The following is a 24,438-nucleotide window of genomic DNA, read 5'->3' on the forward strand; positions in this document are numbered from 1 at the left end:
TGGACCTCTACACAGCAGTCTGCCAACTCCATGCTGTGAGAGAGACACTATTTTCCTAATTCCAGCTGCCAAACTCAAGAGAACTCAATGAAGACAGACATAAAGGTGAAGTAAACTGGGCATTAAATCAAAAGAGACAGCTTAGCTAAACCAGTCCCCCTGAAGGGCTTAGGTTAAAAGCTGCTCACCTGAGCTGGGGCTCCTGTTCCTCTGGGGCCTTCAGGGCTGTTTGAACGGGTTAGCAGAGCATGTGTTCAACCACCTGTGCGAAATTCTCACCTGTGGAAACGTCTCACTTGGGGGAACTTTGGACCAGGAGGGAAAAAGACAGTGCTCCATGTGGAAATAGCATCCAGGTTTCTCTAGGAGCAGCGTGGAGCTGCACTTAAACTGTGCTCAGGGCAGGTGGATATTCAACTTGTGACTGAACAAGTGTTATCTCATCAATAACCAATGCTACACCCCCCTGCAGATTTCAAACAACTGAACTGCAAATCCTTTACAACTGGGGGAGAGGAGAATCCAGTGTTTGTTCTCACCACACTAGAATATAACAGTGCTGTTCTGAAGTCAGAAAATACCAAGTAACAACAAAAACGGAGAAACACACTCAGCCTGCGTGTCAGAACACACATGGCACCACAAGACAAGGACGTCTCTGGTATCTCTGCATCAGCAGCCTGTTCCTTGGAAGTTTCTTGTCCAGGAACTGTAACCCAGCCTGGTACTCCTTTGCTTGCCAGATCTGACAAGCTCCCAAGACGCTGGCGTGGCTGCAGGCCAGCAACTCTCTGCTCCAAAGAGCCCCATGCAAATGTCTGATGAGGGGAACATGACCACACACATCTCCTCTCCTGCTGTAACTCCAGCAAGGCTCCAAACTCACTTTGGATAACACAGGAGATCGGAACTCAGGCGTGTGTCAGCGCTCCACGGCGCGGATCAGGGCTGTCACAACACACTGTAAATTATACACAGCACACACCCTTAATAACACAACCCTCAGAAGTGCCTGCATGTTTTGTGGCAGCAGGAATTAACAGATGTTGACAACTGATCAGATAGCAGAGGCATTCAGGGAGACAGACGCAGGCCATAACTGCTGTTTGCCGTGTACCTACACGGCTCCTCGCTGTCACAACTGACTGCACTCACAGTCCTACTGATGCAGCAACGTCGAGGGGCTTCTCTTCCCCATCCTCCCAACAGGCAGCTACCCCAGCAGCTCAAAGCAGGGCTGTCCTTGCCTTTAGTGACAGGGGATTGTCACTGGCTGACAACACCCCATGGAATAGGGAAGTACACCTTAATATCACACCAAGAAACAGCCCGGCACCAGACATCTGACCTAGAGGAGCACTTGCAGGAGCCACCCAGAGCACACAATACCCTAGCTGCAAATAAGGTCCCTAGAGGAAATTCTAAGACAGGCTATAAAGGAGCAGGAACACACAGGTGAAGGCAAGGCTGGCTACTCTAAATATTCACAGGATGCAAAGGTGTTACATTTATTTATACACCACACACCCTGTAGATAAAACAAATATGAGAAGAGAAGGTCTCATGGAGACCTCAGAGCACCTTCCAGTATCTGAAGGGGCCTACAAGGAAGATGGAGAGGGACTGTTCATCAGGAACTGTGGTGACAGGACAAGGGAGAATGGCTTCACACTGACAGAGAGTAGCTTTAGATTGGATATTAGGAAGAAATTCCTGTGAGGGTGATGAGGCCCTGGCACAGGTTGCCCAGAGAAGCTGTGGCTGCCCCATCCCTGGAAGTGTCGAAGGCCAGGTTGGATGGGGCTTGGAGCAACCTGGGCTAGTGGAAGGTGTCCCTGCCCATGGCAGGGGGTTGGAACTGGATGATCTTTAATGTCCCTTCCAACCCAAACCATTCTATAATTCTATAAATTCCATCAGTGTCCAAATCCACAAGGGAAGAATAAACACTATCCCACTGTTGTACCAAGAAGGACAGGGTGGGAAAGGGAAAAGCAAAATGGGAAAAGGAGCAATTGTGGAAATCTGTGCTGAGGTCTTGGACCAAAAGCAACCAAATCCACAAAGAGGCTCCTGTGAGCACTTGTAAGCTGTGAGTTTGCTCCATTGCCAGACTATTCTGGGGCAGAAACAGACAACAATGCTCTTCCCCAGAAAGAGGTGTGGCATCTCCCACCTCTCAGATTTTCACCTCCTGCTGGGAGCTGGGAACAGATGCAAAGGGAATCAGAGTTGCCCTCAGCTTGGTTTTGGTTTTCCCAACAACCTGACAGGGTGCTCCATCCTATTTCCTGTCCCCACAGGGACACAGGGACAGAGAGGGGGCAGGAAATCTGTGTGCTGCCCAGATGGCAGAACCAGGACGCTGCTTCACCACTGCCCTTGCCTGGAGTCCCTCAGGCACCGCGACAGTCAGGGCACACCAAGCCTCGGTCACTCGGCGTCCAGCCAAGGGGGCACAGCAGCCAAAAAACCCCTGGCACTGGGCCCTGGGAGTGCAGCCAGCAATGGTTGCCCAGGCCCACAGCAGAGCCGAACTCTCCAAATATTTTGAACAGCTCCTTATCAGCAAAGCAGCTTTACACCAGCTCAGCGTTTCAGTGTTTATAATGTGGTCCCCTTAAATTGGATTGACAGCTGAGCAGAGCCACAGCCTGAAATAGAGACAGTCTCTCTGTCGGCACAGGAGCTTCGCAGCAAGACCCACCCAGCCTGAGATAAGCAAGTTGTACAAGCCCACATTTGATGTCAAGCATGCTTTTAATGCCACTGAAACCAATGATACTGGGAACATGTTTAGCACTGACATAAGTGACCAAAACAGGACCTCAAAATACAGATCCTGCCAGGTTTGTGTGACCTGTGGGTGCTTTCAGTAGTATCAGCCCTCTGTGTAAGGTCCACAGTAAAACACCAGCTCTCCTCACCTTGACTGACTTCAGACCATCAGCAGAGCCAGACATTTCTGCCCCAGATAGAACATGAGCAACTCTCCACAAACATCCTGATCCTTGTGGCTACAACCTTCCCTCCTTCTCCACTTAGAGGTAGTACCAGAACCCACTCCAGTGTGGGGGTGTGTTTGGGCCCGGGGAAACACTGAAGTTCCAAAACTCACATCAAGTCTGCAACGAAGATGTGTTCTCTTCCAATATGGGTCTTGCTGCGGATCACTCTGGTTCAGTGTCACACCATCATCACGGTGACACCAACATCAACAGGACAAGCTGGGGAAAGCCTCCACCAAAGCAACTGGGAGTTTGGGACAAAGTTCACCCACCTGCCCAGCACACAAACAGCACCTCAGCTAAAAGTTAACAGCCTTTGCCACCCGTGGTGAGGGGCAAAACAAACACTGGCCACAGGGACAGGCTGCAGCATTAGCATCATTAGTTTATCACATACTGACTAATATTAGCTACTGATGCTTTTATGACTATTAATTTCATTGCTGTTATTTAAGAACAGTTGCTAAGGAAAGGAACCTCCTCCAGGTGTGGGACTGTTGGCTTGGTTAAGCAAGGAAGGTGTTTCAGACTTCCAAGCTCTTGGATGATGCCCATCTGCCACAGCAAGGATGATTCTGATCCCAAAATGCACATCTTGGCCTTGGCAGTGCTGTTCACTGGAGATCTCAGAGGAACAACTTCATCTCCCTCAAATCAGGGGGGTGGACAGGGGGGATAAGCTGAAACTCCCACTGCTTTCTCTACCTCCAATTGGTGTGCACTGATCTACTCAGCGTGAGGAAAGAAGGGTGTTTCCCAACTACCCCCTCATTACACACCTCAGTACAGGTATTCCAGAGGAGAATCAGGCAATCATTGTGCTATCCCCTAAGGAAATAGATGGAATTCTCTGGCCCTACCATTACACTAAAAACTACATTGGATTTGCTCTCCTCTCATAAGGTAAGGCTATTTCTTATTTTCTTACAGTAACTCAGATTTGTCTATGTCCTATTTTTTGTTTCTAAATTGAGAATATTGCTCATTACCAGATTATATGGCATTTATTCTGAAGAGCAAGAGCTACTGATACAGCTAAAAATTCAATATAAACACCCTGTGGATGTAAGCCATGACATTTATATACCGGATTAATAAGCACTAAGAGGAATTTCTGATGTAGGGCACATGACCCTCCCTTCATTTCAAAGGCAATTATTTTAATACCATGATTTCCAAGTGTGACATGTCCTTGAAAACACTGGTAGACAGACAATTTTAGCAAAAAAGCTTCCAAATCCTGAAGGGACAATTGCAGGTGCATCTCTGGTTTTGAGATAAGAGAACATCTGGAGTGTATGGGCTTGGCCAGCAGATAAGCAGACAAACATCAATTTAATGCAATATGGATCTGAGCCTCTCTGCGACAAACAGGAAAGCCTGGGGAGATTGGACACAGAGCTCCTTGCCTTTCACACCTCATCACCTAACTCCTTGGTATTTTCCAGATACATCAACCTGGAAGCTACTGCCTTGTGAAGTTCAGAGGGCCAGCTTGCAGCTTTAATCACACAGGAGAACCCAGCCAAGCTCCCTGGTTATCACTTGTCAAACTTGGTCAGCATCACCTCAGCCTCTCAAAAACTGGAGAAAAGAGTAACCTGCCAATTTGAAGTGAGGAGAGCTGAAAAAACAACAGCTGGTTTTCCACTCAAGACTGTAGAAGTTCTCAGTGATGACAGTGGTAATAAAACAAAGCCCTGTCCATGTCCCTCTGGGCAAGAGCCATCCACTCACCTGGGCTATCACCTGCCAGCCCAGGGATGCCCCAGCTGATCCCACGTGCCTGCTGCCATCCTGCCCAACACACCTTCCTCCTGAACATGCTGATTTTGCCTGGGATAGAGTTAATTTCCTTCAGAGAAGCTGGTATGGGCTACTACAGTTTGGATTGGTGCTGGAACCAGCGTTGATAACACAGGGATGTTTCAGTTCTTGCTGAGGAGGGCTCACACAGCGTCAAGGCTGGTTCTGTTCCTCACCCCAACCCACCAGCGAGGGGGCTGAGGATGCACAGGGAGTTGGGAGGGGACACAGCCAGGACAAGCTGACCCCAACTGGCCAAAGGGACATTCCATACCATATGGCATCAGGATCAGTATATAAAGCTGGGGGGGGGAAGGAGGGAAGGGGAGACATTTTGGAGTGATGGTGTTTGCCTTCCTGAGTTAGCGTTACATGTCATGGAGCCCGGCTTTCCTGGCTGAACACCTGCCTGCTCATGGGAAGTGGGGAATGAATTCCTTGTTTTCCTTTACCTATTAAACTGCCTTAATCTCAATCCACAAGTTTTTCCACTTTTTTTCCACTTTTACTGTTCTGATTCTCTCCCTGATCCCACTGGTGAGGGAGTGGGGCTGAGCTGTGAGCTGGGCTTAAACCACGGCACTGAAACATCAGCTGAGGTGGCTTCCCTTAAATATCCACACATACAGCTTAAATCTGCAATCAAAGATCACCCCCATCCTGCTGATCCTAGCCTTTCCCAAACCCACCCTGAATCCCAGAGTCATGTTACTATAAACATACTACAACACCAAGTAAAACTATAAAGAGGGGGCAACAAGAAGCCCGGCTACCACACCAGGTTTACACCTGAGGGTGTGGGGACACAGCAGCTGGGCAGGCAGGTTTAACAAGGAAGGTGCAAATTTAAGATCTTCAAACAGAAAAATACTTAGGTTATTTCAGAATGCAATTTCTTAGTCACACCAATAAAACCGGGAGGGTAACAATCAAGTTCACCATGGAGAACCACACCGGCTCAAGTACCATCCCAGTACCTGCCCCTGATCACCTTCTGGCTGCCACTTCCCACTTTTTCCCTCCTTCCTTTCACACTGATGTCCCCTCTCCCACCATCCTTTTCCCTCTCCTGAGACTTCCCTACTCTTGAGTGCCCATGGAGTTTGTGATTTGTGATCAACCTGCAACACATAACAGCTCCTCCCTTCTCTTTGCTGCTTGCAAACAGTTCTGAGGAGGCATGAAAAAACATTAATCCCAAGAAACCCTGCCCTCCGTTCTCGTGATTGGCACAACTGCAGCTACAAAAAGGTGATGGCAGAAAAAGTCCTCTTCAACCTTGGGACTGCTGTGCCAGATTTTAGGTCGATGGTGCTCTGAGGAACATCCAACTCTCAAGGCTCTGCTGAGCAATTCTTCCCACAGCTGAGAATTTCCCTGAGTTTTGATGAGGAGGACAAGGAGAAAGAAGAGGTATGCAAGTAGTCAGGTAGCTCCCTCCTTCTCTTAATTTCAAATACCTAAGTAACAAGACCTAGAGATACTAAAGCATCTCAGCAAAATTCCTTGGTCAGGGCACCAGCAATTACAAAACACAAAATTAACAAAATAAACACAACAGAACAGCCCGAGGGGGACGCACAGCTCCCCACATGCTGAGCTGCTGACATTTCTTGTAAGCAGCTGAAATCAAAGTCTAGTGAGAGAAGCTGTCAGATGACAAAGGAGAGACACAAAGATCCCACCACAAGCACTGATTCCCTGCAAAGTCCTTCGTATCACTGCTGCAAGGTCTAGGTCCCAACTCAGCCTTGAGGGCCTCCCAAGCCCAGCGACAGAAAAACATCCAGATTCACGAAAAGCCACATTCACATCCTTAAAAAGTCAGCTCACAAGTAACAAATGGCAAATATCAGATACATAAGAGATGCAAGGAAAATGAAAATAAAAATACTGGCTGCGGTACCTTGGTGCTGCTGTCCATTGTTGAAGGTCTCCTCTAAGGCACCAGGATATCTGTCCCACCCATCAAAAACTAAATATAATCTTGGAGCTAAATCTTGAGCCCCTAAAAAAGGCTCTGCAAAGTTTTGCATCCCCAAAAAGAGCACGTGGCTGGAGACAGCTGCTTTCTCCACCGCCTTCACCAGCAGGGCATGCCCAGAATAAAGTTGTGTTATAAGCCATGCAAGGCTTTTGCCTGAAAGTTTATCAAACAAGGCATCTGAAGCCAGTCAGAAGGTGGCCAGGGAACCTCTGAGAGCCCACAGAGAAGCAGCCAGGAGATTTTCTAAAGAAAGATGAAGAAATTCTCCTTGTGATTTCCATGCTCCTCTGCACCACCAAGCACATGATCTGTTCTCCCCAAGAGGACTAAACTGTCTTAACACTGCCCAGCGCTCCAAAGCACCTTTATAAAAAGCCAGAATTCCTGAAAATAAAGAAGTTTTAACTAACTTTGAACAAGTAGCCAACAAAACTGTTACCATGACTTCCTTTGTAACACACAATTCCAGTTTACTGTTCACTGCCTCCAGCACTCACCTTTTCTATGCAGCATCAATACATTTGGGGGTCTTGTCAGTTAATTAAGCAGATGTAAAATCAAGCCCAGTGCAGTTGTATCAAATTATTTCTGCAAATGACACAATTCCAGACACCGCTCTGAGCCAACAACTTCCACTACAGCCCATGAGGGGAAAAAAAAAATCTTAGTGTAGCATGTGGTGGATGAGACAAGAGGGATTAGTTTCTATACGTAAACACAGTTCCCACTTTGGGATGACTAACTTTTCCCATCTTAGTCTCAGATGGAAAACAAGACACAGAAACAGTATTTCCAAATGCACCAGAAAAGGTTTTCCCAGCTTCTGGTTTGAGAGGAAAGAGAAGGGAAGGAGCAGAGGTCCCTTGGACAGCAGTGAGCAACAAACCCAACCCCACTTACGCTTTATAAACTTCAGACAATTCCTCCAACCAGACACCGAGAAGTGACATCAGTAAGTCAGAAAACTTATTTAGAAAAAAACCCACCAAACCCAACAACAATAAACACAAATAAATAGCTAACAAGGTTAGGAAAGATCTTTACAGATAAAAAGCTCTCCCTTTCCTTTTGTGTCGCCCTGAATCAAACTTCCTTTTGCTCTAGTACAAATTAGAGAGCTGGGAACTTAAATGGATTTTGTTTCTCTTTTCCTGGCCTAAGCTCACTTGACTTCTTGTTCACTTTCCCTATCTGTAAAACAGGGGAAATAATAATAATGAGAAACTACCACACAGTGTTATAGAAATTATTCAATTCATAGCTGTATAGTTCTTTGAAGATGCAATGTGCCAAGTATTATTACTAGATGAAGAAATGATATATTTTCTCCCCCAAGCTATAGAGAGGAAGAAAAAAGCCATGCAAACAGCAAACTGTGTTCCTAATGAGATGCTACACTCAAAAAGTGGGACATCTTTAAACAGATTGGACAATCTTCTTCTAGCTCACAAAGATTATTCCCAATACATAAACCTCACAGGATTACAAATGCAAGCAAAGAAACTTATCATTTGACAAGCTTCCTGCAGAAAAAAGAAGCTTGTCTAAATAAACAGGGAAAATGTACATTTTCAGTCTTGAAGAGAGGAAAAAGGGTTTTTCAAAGAAGTAAGGGAAGAAATGAAATCAGATTTGCAAGCTTCGTGTGAGGGATGAATTTCTGTTTTCTGAATATAAAGCAATTGCCAGGACTGGGAAAGTCAATAAAATCAGGAGAACCGGATGGGAGGGACACAGGGAAAGGCAGTGTGTGACAGAGAGGTCACATGCAAGATAAACAGGGCAGCAGGGTAACTATTTACAGATAAACACATAAATCTCTGCAGGGAGGGGAGATGTGTGTTAGAGAGCCCCCATCAGCAGTGTAGGTGAGCTACATTAACATCACCCAGAACCACAACACAGAATATGTGAAGAGCAAAAGTACAATAATATTCTGTTTTCTTGCAAACAGCAATATTTCCTCTGGGAAGAAAGGGATGGAAAAGACACCAGAGAAATCCCCAGCACCGCCTGCCTGGGGACCCTGCCGTGCCCCAACCACCTCCCACCAACATGCAGAGCAGCCACAGGCTCTGGGGAAGTGTTTGGAATTAGTGCTATTTTGGGCACATTTTAGTTTAGCACAACTATTAAAAGGCCAGGAAAAGCCATCTGTGGGCTGGGCCCTGCAGGACAAGCCATCAAGTGCTAATAAATGCAATACACAGAAGCAGCCTTGTACTTCTTTCCCTCCTGTATTCAACGTGACCTTGACGGGAGGGGAAAAAAAAACAACAAATCCTAATTTTTGCCTTTTGCACACAGGCACTGTAAAAGGGTGGACTGGAGTTCAGTCTGTTATTTCAGTGCTGCATGTGATTCTCTGCCTCAGCTTTGGACACCACAAGTCAAAGCATTCCCAAGAGCTGGTGGAGCAAGGTAAAGACATATCTGAAAACCTGCGTGGATTTTGCTAGGAAAGAGCAGGAAGTATGACTGGATCTGGCTGCATAGACTCAGCCAGGTTCCTATGTCTTCATGGCATCACACTAAAGCAGCTGTCTCTGCTAAGGCTTATTTTTAAAGCCTCATTTAGCCTTTCTGGATTATTTATACATGCTGCCTTCCTGTGGGCCATGGCTGAACTGTCAGCACCATGGTTAACGTGGTAGGGAACAACAGGATAGAGAATCTGACTCCAACACCATTCCAAATCCCAGTACTGGAGCTACAGGAACAGAAAACGGAGCACTGAGCACCTGTTCCTACAGCCTAGGATGGACTTGGACACACACTCCCTTCCCAAGAGCAACAGCACAAGTGACAAGGAAAACAAGGTAGATTTAGGTCCCAGAATTTCTGCTGCTCCCAGGAAAAGGGACTAGGCACAGCATCTGGAGAGAAGAGAGGGAGAGACTTCCAGCAAAGGCACGGTCATGCCAGCAGATTGGAAGTCTCCAAACACACATCCAGCAGGATGTGGCTGCCAGCCAACTTTTAATGATGTTTTTACAGCCACGACGGACTCGAATCCAGCTGGAGTGTAATCCCACCAACTCTGATAAGCAGCAATAAAACTGGAGAAATGTGACCAGGAGGGGGGACAATAGGTGATAACTACTCCTGCGGCCCTGATTAAAAACTCAGGGAATGAAAGCATTTGGCAGTGGAGTTCAGGGCTCCTGACAAACAATGAGCAACGTCCCCTTCTTTTCAGTCTGGTGCAAGACCTTGGGCAGCTGTGAATCCTAGAGAGAGCTCACGCACAGTGATTTAGAGTGGGAAGGGTCGGAGATCCAAGAAGCAGCACTCCAGAGGTTATGGAGAGGGAAAGGGAGTAAAAGAAGGAAAATAAAATTTCAAATGACACACCAGTCCTCAGATACTGTGGGCCTGCAGTGAGGCCAGGGATGCAGGACAGCTCTAGGGAGCAGCAGTGACCCAGAGGGTGACACAGAACACCTGAGAGAGGATGGCACAAACACCACACTCGGTATCCTGTGGTCGGGCAGGGATGAGCAGTTCAGAGGGGAGGGCAGCTGAAGGACAGCAAGCCAAGGCAAAAGATCACAGACATCAGAATAGGCTGAGTTGGAAGGGTCCCACAAGGATCATCAAGTCCAACTCCTGGTCCTGCACAGGACACCCCAACAATCCCACCATGTGCCTGAGGGTGTTGTCCAAACACTCCTTGAGCTCTGTCAGCCTTGGTGCTGTGCCCACTGCCCTGGGGAGCCTGTTCAGTGCCCAACCACCCTCTGGGGGAAGAACTTTTTCCTGAGATCCAACCTAAACCTCCTCTGACACAACTTCAGGCCATTCCCTCAGGTCCTGTCAAGCAGAGCTCAGTCCCTGCCCCTCCTCTTCCCCTCCTGACAAAGTTGTAAATGCAATGAGGTCTCCCCTCAGTCTCCTCTTCTACAGGATGAACAAGCCAAGTGCCCTCAGCTGTTCCTGAGAGTGTGGCTTCACCTCCAGACCCCTCCCATCCTTGTGTCCCTCCTTTGGACACTCTCTAACAGCTTAAGGATGCAGCACACAAGGAAACACTGGGCTCAGCAAGCCATGGAACACAGTATGGAAAAGTGCAGCCGCATGGATCAGGAGACACCCGGCACAGCTGGGATTCCAGCCGTGGTGTCCTGGGGTGAGCACATCCCGTGGCCCAAGTGCAGGCACAGCAACCCGACCCAGCACTCCAGCTGGAATTCAGGATGCTAAATCATACTATAATATCCAAAACAAAGCAGATCAGGCATAACAATTCCCAAAACAAGCCTGCCAGCTCTGACATGCAGCAGGCTACTTGGATCAAATCAGTCTAGACCGAATGCAAAATGCTGCTCCTTGAAGTCAGCTGAACTGGGCCATTTCCAAAGGGTAACACGACACATCCACTGTTTTGGTGGATGCATTATCACATCAACTTGCCCCAGTAACATGAAAGGTGCTGGCAGTTTCTCTGCACGTACCTGCTGAGTCAGGTTAACTGCACATGCACAGCACAGCTGCATCCTGCAATCACGGCAAATCCAGTGGGACCTTGTGCTGGAGCCCTGGCACTGCTTAAGCCCTTTATGTGCCACAGAACAGCTCCAGTGCTTATTTCAGTAGTGCTTCTAGGATGATCAAAATATACTTCATTACTTTGCCACAAGTGCAAATTCACTGTCTTTAAAATGTGGAAAGCCTCCCTGACTCTTAACAGCAGCTCAGATTGTGTTAAGTGAGGACCATCCTTCAAAAGATCCCCAATAAATGGATATCTGCAGAAGCAGAAGCAGCATGACATTCTTCTACATCTCCTACTGGAAGTCATATACAGCATCATTTCAATGACATTTGAAATCAAATTTTAAAGGAGCTGTTGTTTGAGATATCAAAAAGCAAAAAACCAGCAGATACGCAGATAACAGACATCAGCAATGCAGTGGGTTGGATTACTTACCCAGAGGAGCAGACTTAGTGTTGATCTCCACTGTCACTCTTGAGCAAGTACCACTGATCCATATAAATTTCCAACACTGAGAAAAAGAGAAACAGAGATTCTGATTAATCACTCAAAGTCTGAGGTGACTTAACAGCGATATCTTGCAAAAGTTCATCAAGTGACACAGGATACAGGAAGCACAGTGGATGATGTACATAACAGCATTTAAAAAAAGCTAATACCAAGAGATTAAAGGATGAAAACTGATGCACAAAGAGGAAATTAGCTTGTTTATTCCAAATAATTCCCAGCAACATTATTTCTCAGTATCTCTACATTACACAGTTGGCCTGTGCCTGCACTCCACCTCCCCAGATGATCACACATGTATAACACAAAACAAAGAAGGTGAATGATGCCTGGCAAGGCTTCCTTCTCACCACTGCAACCTCCAAAAAACCCCAACCGAACACCCCAAGGTGTTGAACATCTAAAAATCAGGGTGTGAAGTGAAGCCAGTGGAAATCAGAGCAGCCCACAGCACTGAACCAACCCCACAGCTCTTCCTGAGTCCCTTTACTATGACCATTTTGGTTAACCAAATATTTTCTCTGTTACTGGGGTTTGACAGGAAGTTTTACTCATGGATACTCCCATCTACAGACTGTGCACAAAATAAGATCTATTTGGTATGGGAAGCTTGACAAAATCGTTCCAGGGGAAGGTTCTGGGCAAAGTTTGAATTTGAAATGCAAAAGAGAAGTTTGGGGAATAAAACTCCAGACCAAGAAGTAAAACCTTCCAAATCTTGGCAGTTACACGAGCTCCCATTAGAAGAGGCTTAAGAATCAGTAACTCAAATACAAGTGCAATACAAAATACAAATACAAAAATCAGTGAAATGTGGCTGGTAGAAGGATTGAAACAACCAGGAATGTCCCAGTGGGACATCCCTACCTGGGACACTGCACAAGAACAGATCTTGGCAAACTGACAGAAGTTTAAAAGCCAAGCAAGTGACACAACCAAAAAGCAAAGAATCAGCTCAAAAATCTCGGAAGAAATCTAGGAGCAAAGAGATACCAACCAGTTGTTGACTTGGTCAACAAACTCCAAATATCCAGAGGGTGTAAACTGGAAGAGAGAGAATTCAGATAGAGCATGACTGGGAGATGAATACAAAAAAAAAGCCCCAAAAGTAGCATTTTCAGGGCTAGATACTAAAAAGCTGTAATGGTCTCAGGGCACACAAATGGTTGGGTGCTCATTCCTTCTCAGAGCAGTTTTTTAAACTACACTGAACAAAACCACCAGGATATGAAAAAAATTACATAGAACACAACTCACATGAGGACATACGAGCCTGTGCAAGCAGACTCTGTCACAGGACTGGGGCTCCAGGCTATTGCAACAGAATAATTGTATACTGAGCCCTGTGCCAGGCAGGAAAAAAACATCTGTGAGATGGAAAAAAGAGACAAAATGTAGAAGGCAGGGAAAAAAAAATATTTGAGGTTTCTATAAAGGGCACTGCAGAATGTCAAGGATGGAACTGCAAAGCCAGGGGAAAAAAGTTAGTTAATGGTGTTATTTTAAGTCCTGTGAGACTCACACTCCCCACAAGGGCCAGTCTCCAATGGACTTGCTCTTCCCAGCAGGAGCGGCACCACCAGCTATTCCCAAGCCTCTGTGCCATCGCTGTTTGGGTAAATCAAAGATGTTCTTTGTTTCTGTGGTTTGACAGAAAGTTTAGTCATTTCCTCCTCCCCCGAGTCAGAGTTACACACACTCGGCCCACACCTTGGGCAAGCTTGCTGTCCAAGGGGAAGGGAACACTTCCATGCCTTTCTCAAAAGGGAACTGACTGCCTTGGATCCTGGCAACACGAGGATTCAGTTTGTTTCCAAGGTTGCTAGGGAAGTGGTCTGCATTTCCCACCGCCCCGCTTCCTTCCTTCCTCAAACTCTGTTTCATTTTGAGTAATGAACTTCCTGGGCTGGTTTTGGCTGGGATAGAGTTAATTTTCATCACAGTAGCTGGTATGGGGCTGTGTTTGGGAACGTGTTGATAACACAGGGATGTTTTAGTTCTTGCTGAGCAGGGCTCACACAGAGCCAAGGCCTTTCCTGCTCCTCACCCATCCCACCAGTGAGGGGGCTGGGGGTGCACAGGGAGTTGGGAGGGGACACAGCTGATCCCAGCTGACAAATTCCATACCATATGGCACCATGCTCAGCATATAAAGCTGGGGGGGAAAGGAGGACAGGAGGATGTTCAGAGTGATGGCATTTGTCTTCCCAAATAACCATTACGTGTGCTGGAGCCCTGCTGTCCTTAGGGATGGCTGAACACCTGCCTGCCCATGGGAAGTGGAGAACAAATTCCTTGTTTTGCTTCGTGTTTGCTTTCCCTAGTAAACTGTCTTTATCTCAACCCATAAGCTTTCTCACTTTTACCCTTCTGATTCTCTCCCTCACCCCAAGAGGAAAGGAGTGAACGAGGGACTTCTTGGGGCTGAGTTGCCAGATGGGGCTAAACCACAACACTCCTTCAATCAGACACCCCCTAACCCCAGAGCTAAAAACACTCTCTTGCAGACCCTCACCTCTAGGACTGCCTGTGATGTTCATTCCAGCATTTCCCCTGCCTGAACAGGGCACGGGACATGAAGATCCAGAAGGCTTCAGCATTAGGATGACAGGAAGGCCGACAGCCCCCAGGGAAAGTCTGGATTTCAGGGGCGATGAGTGAAAACTGGGACTTGTTGGGACTTCTGGGAAAGGGTGGGGCTTTTCTGGTTTAACTGGAAGGGTAAATTATCATCCCAGAACAGCAACTGAGGGAACAGCTGCTCTTACATCACACATGGATGTGCCACACAGCCCAGACCAGAGGGCACAGCCCAGGGGGGGACAGGGGCTCTCCAGCCTCCCCAGCAACAGCCAAGCTCTCCACCGAGTTCAATTCAAGTTCAATTCCAGTATCAAGAAAACAAGCTCCCAGAAAACCACATTCATTTTTAGGAATGATCATTTCAGAAGAACAGGACTAGGCAAACCAGGTGAGAGTTAAGCAGGTTTTTGCTTTCATACAGAGAACATCACAATATATAAACGCCCTGGAGGAATCCTTCCAGTATCTCCAGGAAAGAAAGCTGAACAACATGATTTTTTTTTCCTTTCCAGACTCTAATTTCTTAACCAGGAAGAAAAACACAGATCCCAATCCTACAATTTTGCATGTCCAGCAATAATATTTTACCTTGCCAATCAAAGGTTTTCTGCCATAGCCACCCACTGCTTTTTCAAATTCAAGAAGCACAACTGCACATAATTACACACTGTGTGAACTTATACAGGACACAACCATATGCCCAAAGACCTGAAAAATTCACATGTTGCACCGTGTTCAGGGACACAGCTTAACAAGGAAGCTGCAGCACTATTAGTTTGCTTTGTGACTACAGGAATATTTTCAGAAGAATGCACAAGTACTGCAAGCAAATAATCTATTTCATGTCTGCTCTTTACTACATAAAAATAAAATCTGCTTTGCCTAATCATTTCTGATCAAACAAAGCAGGGCTCTGAGACACAAGATCTGAAAAGAGCCCCTCCTCTCTATTAAAAGCTAAAAAAATGACTCTAACACAGGACCCGAGTAGTCACAGCACAATTCAAATTACTGCCGCTTCCCACACACTTGCCTCATGTCTGCATGTTTGTGCTTCAATTAAAAAGCTACTATGACATTCTTCCTACGTGTTTGAAAGAAAATTACACAGGCAACAGGGCTCAAAGAAGTTTGTACTTGAGTATCTCCCACCAGAAGAGATCACTCGGATCTCTTTGACAGTCAGGAGTAAAGGTGGCAAGGAGCCTCCCTGTGCTTCCCCTGTCTGCCACACACCCTCCTCAGGGTGACACAAGCGCTCAGCTTTTTCCCAGCACCTTTCACCTCCAGCTGAGACACCTCTTCCCCAAATCCCAGCCACGCTTGGAGCAGCTTGGCCGAGCCATGGGTGCACATGGAGGCTCCCACGCACACACAGCTCCTTGTCGAGGCATGCACCTCGTTATCCAGCTTCCCCCAGATTCATAGAAGTTAAAGACCATTTATCCTTTTTCTTTTTTTTCTCTCCCTAAAGAGTAAATCAACAGCTGCTAGATAGAACTGGACTCAAAAAAATTATTAAGGAAAATTAATAACATACACACTACCAAGGATGTCACTGATTGTGTCCAGTTATCCTGCCTTGGAGAGGCGGGAGGAGGATTTCAAGCCAAGGAGCAAAGCAATGAAGAAACACTAATAGTTTGAATGATTTGGGGAGCTATAATGGTTTTCCATGGAAAAAGCCTTTTATTTTGGTACCACTAATGGCACAGTTTTTTGTAAAAGGCCTTTGGGCAAAGGCTGGTTTGAATCTGAATGGGAGTAATCAGGGCTGCAGCCTGAATGATTTCCCCACATCTGTATAAATCATTCACCCACGCCAAGGATCACCGGCCAACACGTCATATTTCACCTTCCAATCACCCTGGATACATTTTTCAGCTGCCTCAGACCACGTAGCACATCTCTTATTTATCAGGGGACAGGCTGGCTGCGCTCAGACAAATCAGATAAAAAGGGAAAACGCAGATGCTTTAGCTCTTATCTTTATTTTTGGTTTCTGGAAGTCCGCAGACATGTCGACACAGACAAGAATCACAGAGCATCCACGTTAGCAAGGCAATCTGGTTTGGGGTCTTACTAAACCACTTGCAAGTTGCAGCCTTGAGCTTAAAAAAAAATCCCAAGTTTCAATCCAAACTCCAGGCATCTGGCACACACAGAAACATAAAGTGAAAACTGAAGGGAACCGAGCAAAACTAACCACATCATTAACTCCAGCGACCCAAGCAGCTGATAGCTCAGACGACAACATTTCCTACCCCAAAACAGCACATCTGAACAATGTACAAGCACAAACCTCGCTGAATCAACATCCCAGCACTGGGGGATACAGACAACACAGTCAACAGCACAACAACACTTTCTGGAAGCATAATAAAATATTATAAATAATCCCCAAGCCAGAGAAGAATAACACCAGACAGACCATTCAGTGAAATACTTGTAAGACCAGTAGCAAGAACAAGCCACAGAAGGTTTAAGGAAAAGCTTTCAAAACACTAACTTATCAGATTTTAAGTGAAACTAGACATGATTTACACAAGGAAAAAAATTATGACTAATTTATGACTAATTTTATATTAATCACCGTGTCCATCTCTGAATTGGAGTGCCATTCCATGCAGTTTCTGCTTTGTTTTAATTCTACAAGGCAAAGCAACAGGTTTGTCATCTGTGAAAATGCAGACATCAGCTGAGGGAAGATGTAGAAGTGACTGGAAGATGTGGAAAATTACTTTATGAATTTAACTGAAAATCTCATGCCCCAAACACCTATGTTATTGAAGCCCTGTGATAAGAAGTCTGTGGAATCAGATATGAGAGAATTCACAAATCTGACAGCACTGGTGTTATCAGTATTCTCCTCCTTCACACTTATGTCAGGAACTTAAAGAGCTCCAACACCACAAACTTACAAAATGCTATTATTGAGGCACATGCACCCAAACTCTTGTGTTTCCAGAGCTGGGAAGTGAAGTGGAAGCTTTTAAAGCAGCAAAACCCAAAAGCACTCACCAGGAAAAGGAATAAAATGATACCTTTTCGTTGCTGTTAAGGAGAGGTAGCCAAAAGATTAGAATTAAAAACCCTGGAAATTAGGATCAACATAACCAGATGCTTTCCCAGCTTCACAAGTTAAGTTTTATACATGTATTCTGCTATTTTTCCACACAGACACTTCAGTTGTTTCAGTCCTTTTAAGCTGGTCATGTGCTAATATACATGCACACAACAGGATTCAGCTGTTGTGCTTTCATATGCACTGCAAATAATCCTGAAAACACCATTTCAGCTAATCACATTGCTCCACACAATTTTAAAGCACATGATTGCAGAATAAAACCCTCAGCACATATTTTTGGCCTGGATTTCTAAAGGAAATTAAGTTTATATAGTAGTGTTGTCTGTCAGTCTTCACCCTATTAAATTTTCAACTCGCTACTCAGTTCTGACCACATTTGGCAGAAGGTAAGAGATCCAAAGAGGTGTCACATTCCTACATCTTTGGGAGAAATTATTATGCAGGTAGAGGAGACACATCCAAATCAGCCTCACACAGATCAAACTGCTGCAAGAACTCAGCAATTCCCTGCTTTGGTTGGCCCAGAAGATGCTCCATCAGCATCTACACGTGGCCACCCAGTGCACGTGTTGACTCCTGTGGGAACAACACGAGAGACTGCAGAGAAACCATGGACCAAGCCAAAAAGAGAGGGAGAAGATAATTTGGAGACAATGACAGGGAAAATGGAGGGGTCCAAACAGAAGGGTGCTGCAGAGAAAGCCAATTCACATAGGGGAAGAAAAACTGTAAAGAACGAGGTTTTGTGAGTTCTGCCACCTGAGGGACCACAGAATATTCTGAGTTGGAAGGGACCCACAAGGATCATCAAGTCCAACTCTTAAGTGAAAGGTCCACACAGGGATTGAACCCACAACCACGGCATTTTTAGCACCACACTAAACATTTAACCAACTGAGTTGAAGCTGGAACGCATTCATAGCTGGCGGCAGGTCTTTGCCAACTCCATACCTACAAGCAGGACAACATCCTTTCCCTGCCCTCCTTCCACCCCCTGGGAAGCTCACAACACACCCTTCTCCCATCACATCCTGGGTTAATTGTTCACAGGACACATTTCATCTTCAGATACCCACAAATATTGCTGGATACTGCTGGATCCACAAATGGACTCTGCCTTAAAGCTGGAATTTGGGACAGGAGCAACTACTACAGCAGCCAAGCAGAAACCAACTCAGAGAACGCCAGTTTCATATTTCCCACAAAATGGGAATAAATAAATATTTCATATTTCATGGGTTGGTTTGTTTTGTGGTAGGGCGGTTGTTTGGCTTTTTTAAGGAAAGAGGCAAATTTTGCTCAGACTCCAAAAGGAAAGTTGGATGGGAAAGAACTACTTACAAGATGCTGAGGGCAAACAAGTGCACCCTTAAGTATGTGTTGTGTTAGATCTTCATTTAGAAATCATCTAATAACCATCTTTCCCACCAGGGACAGTTAATATCAGAAGCAGCACATATCCTGTACGAGGATGTCTGTATTAAACATCCCCCATATAGGCACTCCTAGAATCCAGCAGTTTGGCAAAACAGATTTTTAACTGCTGTGTAACATCTGGGAGACAACAAGAAGACTTCAACATCACTTAAACTGTTTATTTTCCACCAGGGAAAGTGGGTAACTAACCCTCTTCAGTCTCAGTTCCTTTTATCCTGAAATATCCCCTAAGAATCCTATAAACTTATGAGGGGAAGAAATAGCCTTCCATACTTGACCAAATAGTGAAAAAACAAAAAGCTCCTGCTTTATCCATATGGCAAGTCATGACTTGCAAAAACATTGGGGTTTATGGGGTACAGTACAAGGGAAGAAATAAGAGTACAGGTAAGTTGTCCTGAATTTGTACTCCATTGTTGCATTAAGTGCTTTTGTGATGGTAACATTTTCCTCAGGAACAGGAGCACTGCCCCAAAAAGAGGCAAAGGCCATTTTGCTTTGATTTCCATGAAAACCCCCAGCTACTGAGCACCAGCACAGCCTTCACTTCCCAGTCATTCCTTGTTTACTATCCTGTATATTCCTTAGGCACACAGCACATCTGTAAGCCCAGCAAAGACCAGGTCTAGCAGACGTCCACCTTCCATCCTCTCCTAAATCTGGGGCTCTGCAGGTCAAGACAAGCCTAAGGGAGGACCACAGAAGAGCATGATCTAGACGAACCAGAAGAACACAAGAAACGAAGTGCAGGGAGGAGAAGGACAGATTGGGAAGATTTGCACAAGCTGTGTGTGCAGCACTGAACATTTTGTCACACAGAGAAGCCAGTTCTCTTCTGCAGAGAGAGACAGCTCAAGCACAGGGCTGCCAACACACACCACCACGGTCTGTTTTAATCCAGGATTTGTTTCCCTTTCTTTATGCAAGCTGGGGACCTGCAGGCTGAGGGAATCACCTGCTGCAAGGGGAATTACTATGAGCTTCCTGCAGGTCCTGCTGGGCTTGGTAAAGCACAGTAATGCTCACAGCCAGGGCAGCAATGCAACTGGTGACAATGTAATTTCCCCTTCCTGCTTTGCACCACTGATTATTACTCATTAGGCCATCTATAATCTTTATATAGAATTCTTTCATGCAGCCTAATTTGCCAAGAAGTAATCACTCTCCTCCTCCCCTGGTAATACAACAGAGAGCTGTGAAGTGATTTCATCTGCTGTTTATTCCATAGCTCTCCTTCCCAAAAGTTTCCCTCAGATGTTCAGCCTGAAGCCAGATGCATTTGGTCATTAGAAAATGTCTCAGACAAACCTTATGTTTCATTAGGTTCTGTGTGGAAAAGATGAGTAATTCAGGAAGCTTTACATCTTTGATTTTGCTTCACATTTTTTGCCAAAAGAAATGAACTTTCTTCTTAAAAAAAAAACCACACCATCATTGAAGCACTGAAGAATTCAAGCCTCCACTCAGAGCAGGGGAAGCTGTATCCATGTAGAATGAGCATTATTTTTTGGGGCAATAAATATGCTGGATGTTGAAAAGGTCACTGCTGAAATAACCACTGCCCTGCACTGGCCACCACTCCCTACAAGTGGGTGGAAAACAGGGAATACAGATTTGTATCCAGCTTTCCCTGTAATCCAACAGGAACACCAAACTGTTATTTTACTTCTGGATGAGTCCAAGTCCTTTCTGAGCCCCCGAAATTTCTGCAAACACTCACCAAGGAAGAGAAAATGAACGACTGGCTTGCAGCACTTCATGTCACACAAACCTCAAGGCTTTAGCTGTTTAAAACCACCCACCCCAAGCAAAGGACTGAGCTGCATTACAGACTCTGAACAGCTAAAATAGTACTAGTGAAGTCAAAAAGAGAGAAAATTGTTTTTTAGGAGTAGAACAATTCAGACAGTCGGTATTTGCAAAAAACTCCTTCTACGTAACTCTACACTTCTGTGTTTCCAAAGAGTCTTTCCATACTGCAAGGAATTTTGTGTAATTACTAGCTTGGTACTCAGAAACTTTATTGTGCTGTATTAGCAATTAAGGTTTTCACTTCGTATCCAAGGGCTCTATTACTCTTAATTAAAATTGTACCTCCTAAGACTATGCAAATCCAACACTGTGAAGTTGGCTCTAATAAATCCACAGGTAATCTTTGAGCCTCCACACAGGGATGTTGATCCAGAGTTAAAAATAAGCTTTCTTAGTACAGATAAAACACACAAGAGTCCGAGATACGATTTCGAAGGCTGAACTGCAGGAGATCAGCAGGGGAGTTTGCAAACCCAGGCCAACACTCAGCATCTCTCTGAGCATGAAGGAGCCAGGTTTGGCTCAAAGGGCACTTCTCACAAAGTTATAGCACTGACTTAATGCTTAAACATCCATTTCCTTGAGCCAAGGCTGGATCAGGCCCAGAAAGCCAAGCTCTGATGCTCACACTTGCACATCATGAAGGCAGAGGGAGAAGGTGCCAGCGCAGGGCTACACCAATTTTAAATGTTCTCCAAGTCCTTTTATGTCACTCACAGATCCTTTAGAGTCAGAGTTGAGAAGATACAGTCTAGTCCCCAACCCCAAGGGAGCATGATCCAGATATACATGTACCCACAGATTCAGAAGCTCTTTGCTCCCCCAAACAGCTGCAATCAACCTTCCCAGTAGCCATCTCATTACATCACTGTTTTCCTAACTAATAAAGGTCAAACTGTAATTTTTGTTATTTTAGATTTATAGTTTCTCTCAAATGAAAGGCATTCTTAGCTCCAGGAAGAAGCAAAAAGGAGACTTATTTGCCCTACAGATACCAGAGCAAACTCAGTTCAGAAATAAAAAAGACACAGAAAGCATTGTTTCCCCAGCCTTTTTTAAAAGGGAGAAAACAGAAAACACAGTGAACAAGAAGCCAAGATTATTAGCAGATAGAAAAAGAAAAAAAAAAACCCAAATCAAATCGAAGAAACAGAGCAATGAGAGCCTTTGTTCCCAGGAAATCCTTTTCAAGAAGAGAGGAGACTCCAAGCGATGCAGCTGTACTTCCTGTGACCTGGAGCGCTCAGTTTGGGAACACAGGGAAGGTCACAGCCTTGGAACAGCTCAGCACACCCACACTGCACACGCAGAGCACTCGGCTCAGCAGCCATCCCACCGGGACGCAGGGAAAGATAAGGATGCTGAGGGTGCAGGAGCAAGGACTGCAGATTTCAGAGCTGTCCTGGAAATAGCACAGCTCAGGTTCCTGCACGGCAGCAAGTTCCTCTCAGGACTCTGAGAACTGGGGGTTGTTCAGCCTGGAGAAGTGAGGGCTCCAGGGAGACCTTATAGCTCCTTCCAGTGCCTGAAGGGGCTACAAAAGAGATGGAGAGGAACTTCTGACAAGGGCATGGAGTGACAGGACAAGAAGGAATGGATTCACACTGATAGACAGTAGGTTTAGATTGGATATTAGGAAAAAATTCTTCCCTGTGAGGGTGGGGAGGCCCTGGCACAGGTTGCCCAGAGAAGCTGTGGCTGCCCCATCCCTGGAAGTGTTCAAGGCCAGGTTGGATGGGGCTCTGAGGAACCTGGGCTAGTGGAAGGTGTCCCTGCCCATGGCAGGGGGTTGGAACAACACAATCTTCAAGGTCCCTTCCAACCCAAACCAGTCTGTGATTCTGTGACTCCTCTGAAGCAGAGTCTGCAGCAGCAACAGGAGCCAGAAAAAGCTCTTTAACAATACACAGTTAATAAAACACCAACCAGATACACACACACAAAACGACCTTGCTGCCAGCACCAGCCAGGCCGGGTATTTGTAAGAGAAATATTGCTAAGTGGTAAATTCAGTTCATGATGAACTAAACTGAATCATCCTGCTTCTTGCAAGGAAAAGCATTTAGAAATGACACCAGCATCTACCCACACAATCCATTTTATAAAGCACACACAGCCCCAGGAACATCTCTTGATGTATTATTGATAAGCAGAGCCACTTCTGAGGCGAGACGGACTTTGAACAGCACTGCAGCAGGAGGGCAAGCACAGGGAAAGGGAACAGCACAACAGGAATTCTAAACTGCTGCAGGACTTAGATAAACACACTAATTAGCAGAGTTTGTCTACATTGAAAGATTAACTCAAGTACTGTCCCTAACTTGCCCTCCCAGCTACATCTTTAATTCGAGCACAGCACTTGAATTGAATTGGCAGGAGACACAGGCAAATGTTTGATTAAGCATATTCAGACAATATCTAAACACTAGTGCAGGCAGGCAACACTCAGGGATCCTGAAGTCCTCCAAGTTTTTCCCACTATTTTCAACACAAGTCCTGTGGTCAAACTCAGAAAGCAACAAAACATTTGTATACATATTTATGTGTATATATTTGTTTTAAAAGTTTAGTGCTATATATAAATAAAGCAGAGCTTTCAGGCTCCTTGGCATCCTGCAAGCACAGCTACTGCTATCCAAAGCAGCATCCTTCCTCCAAAGGATGCCCCTGATCACTTAAGCTCGACTCATTCAAGAGTCTATGAGCTTAACTCAGATCTGAAGGACATCAGCATGAAAAAACCAGGAGGAGAGAGACTGCTGGTCCCTGTGGAGCAGGAGGAAGAGGCAACAGTTATGCTTGCCTACAGCAAGGGGGCATTTCACCCTGAACTGAGATCCCCTGAGCTGGAACACAGCCAGAAATCCCAAATAATACTCCTTCTGCTCCCAAACCCACCACTGAATCCATCTGGAAAGCGCTCTTAAACTCATTCAAAATACAATAGGGGGATAGAGATTCCTGCCTCTCATCACTCGGAGAAGATATTAAATTGATGTTTTCCCCATTCCTGCTTTGCCTGGGTTTCATTACTCAGTTTCCCAGCTTTCTTCAAAATTGACAAATTTTAAAGTAGAAGTGTTTCATGTATGTTTTTTTACTTCGTCCCTGCACATGATGCCACTGGAAACCTTTAAGTATTGCATATGCACAGGTAGAGAAATTTTGCTATTACCTTGACTGAGCGCTTGCTTTGTGTCTCTGAATCACACAGCTCGTGTCTTCTACAGGAGATCAAATTAACACAAAGTATCTTTTAATAATCATAAGAGCTTCCCAGCAATTCAATTTGCAAAACAACAGCCCAGCATTCCGTGTTACAGAAGGCAGTTTATCAAGCTGTTTTGACAGCAGGTCTTGTACAAAGCCTTGTCCAGAAACGTAACACCACCTCCCACTATTGCAGCCGTGCAGTCAATGACAGCAAAGAGTTACGAGAGCACAGCCAAGCACACGCTCACCCTGTTCACAGGCTGAGTTGTGAAAATCCAGTTTTAAAATCTGGACGTCTCTGGGCACCAGATAATATAACCTGCAGCCAGGATCAGCTCTGTGAAGGCAAGTTAACACTGAGCTGCTTTATTCTGCTTTCCTAAAACGAAGGCAGTTCTGCACTGCCCAGGGCCCCGGCTCTGTGAAGGAAAAGGGCTTGAAACAACAAAGCAGCTCATGGGCAAAAGAGCTACAACGTGTGTATGAGGAGTTGCCCCTTCCA

At 45.5% G+C, this 24,438-nt stretch overlaps 1 protein-coding gene across 18 annotated transcripts in view; it reads right to left on the reverse strand.

The window, feature by feature from the left end:
- Positions 1 to 24,438, reverse strand: part of PPFIBP1 (PPFIA binding protein 1) — a 92,802-nt gene that overhangs the window by 57,935 nt on the left and 10,429 nt on the right. For 16 of the 18 annotated variants that reach the window (XM_027693602.1, XM_027693598.1, XM_027693605.1 and 13 more), the window contains exon 2: positions 11,732 to 11,807. The gene's annotated coding sequence lies outside the window, so the exon portion shown is untranslated. Of the gene's footprint in view, positions 1 to 1,348; positions 1,360 to 11,731; positions 11,808 to 12,800; positions 12,824 to 24,438 lie in introns of those variants that run through there. The other 2 variants (XM_027693583.1, XM_027693587.1) reach the window with 2 other exon arrangements.

This window comes from Neopelma chrysocephalum, unplaced genomic scaffold (assembly GCF_003984885.1).
Source record: "Neopelma chrysocephalum unplaced genomic scaffold, ASM398488v2 Primary Assembly neopelma1_92, whole genome shotgun sequence".
Lineage (NCBI taxonomy): Eukaryota > Metazoa > Chordata > Aves > Passeriformes > Pipridae > Neopelma > Neopelma chrysocephalum.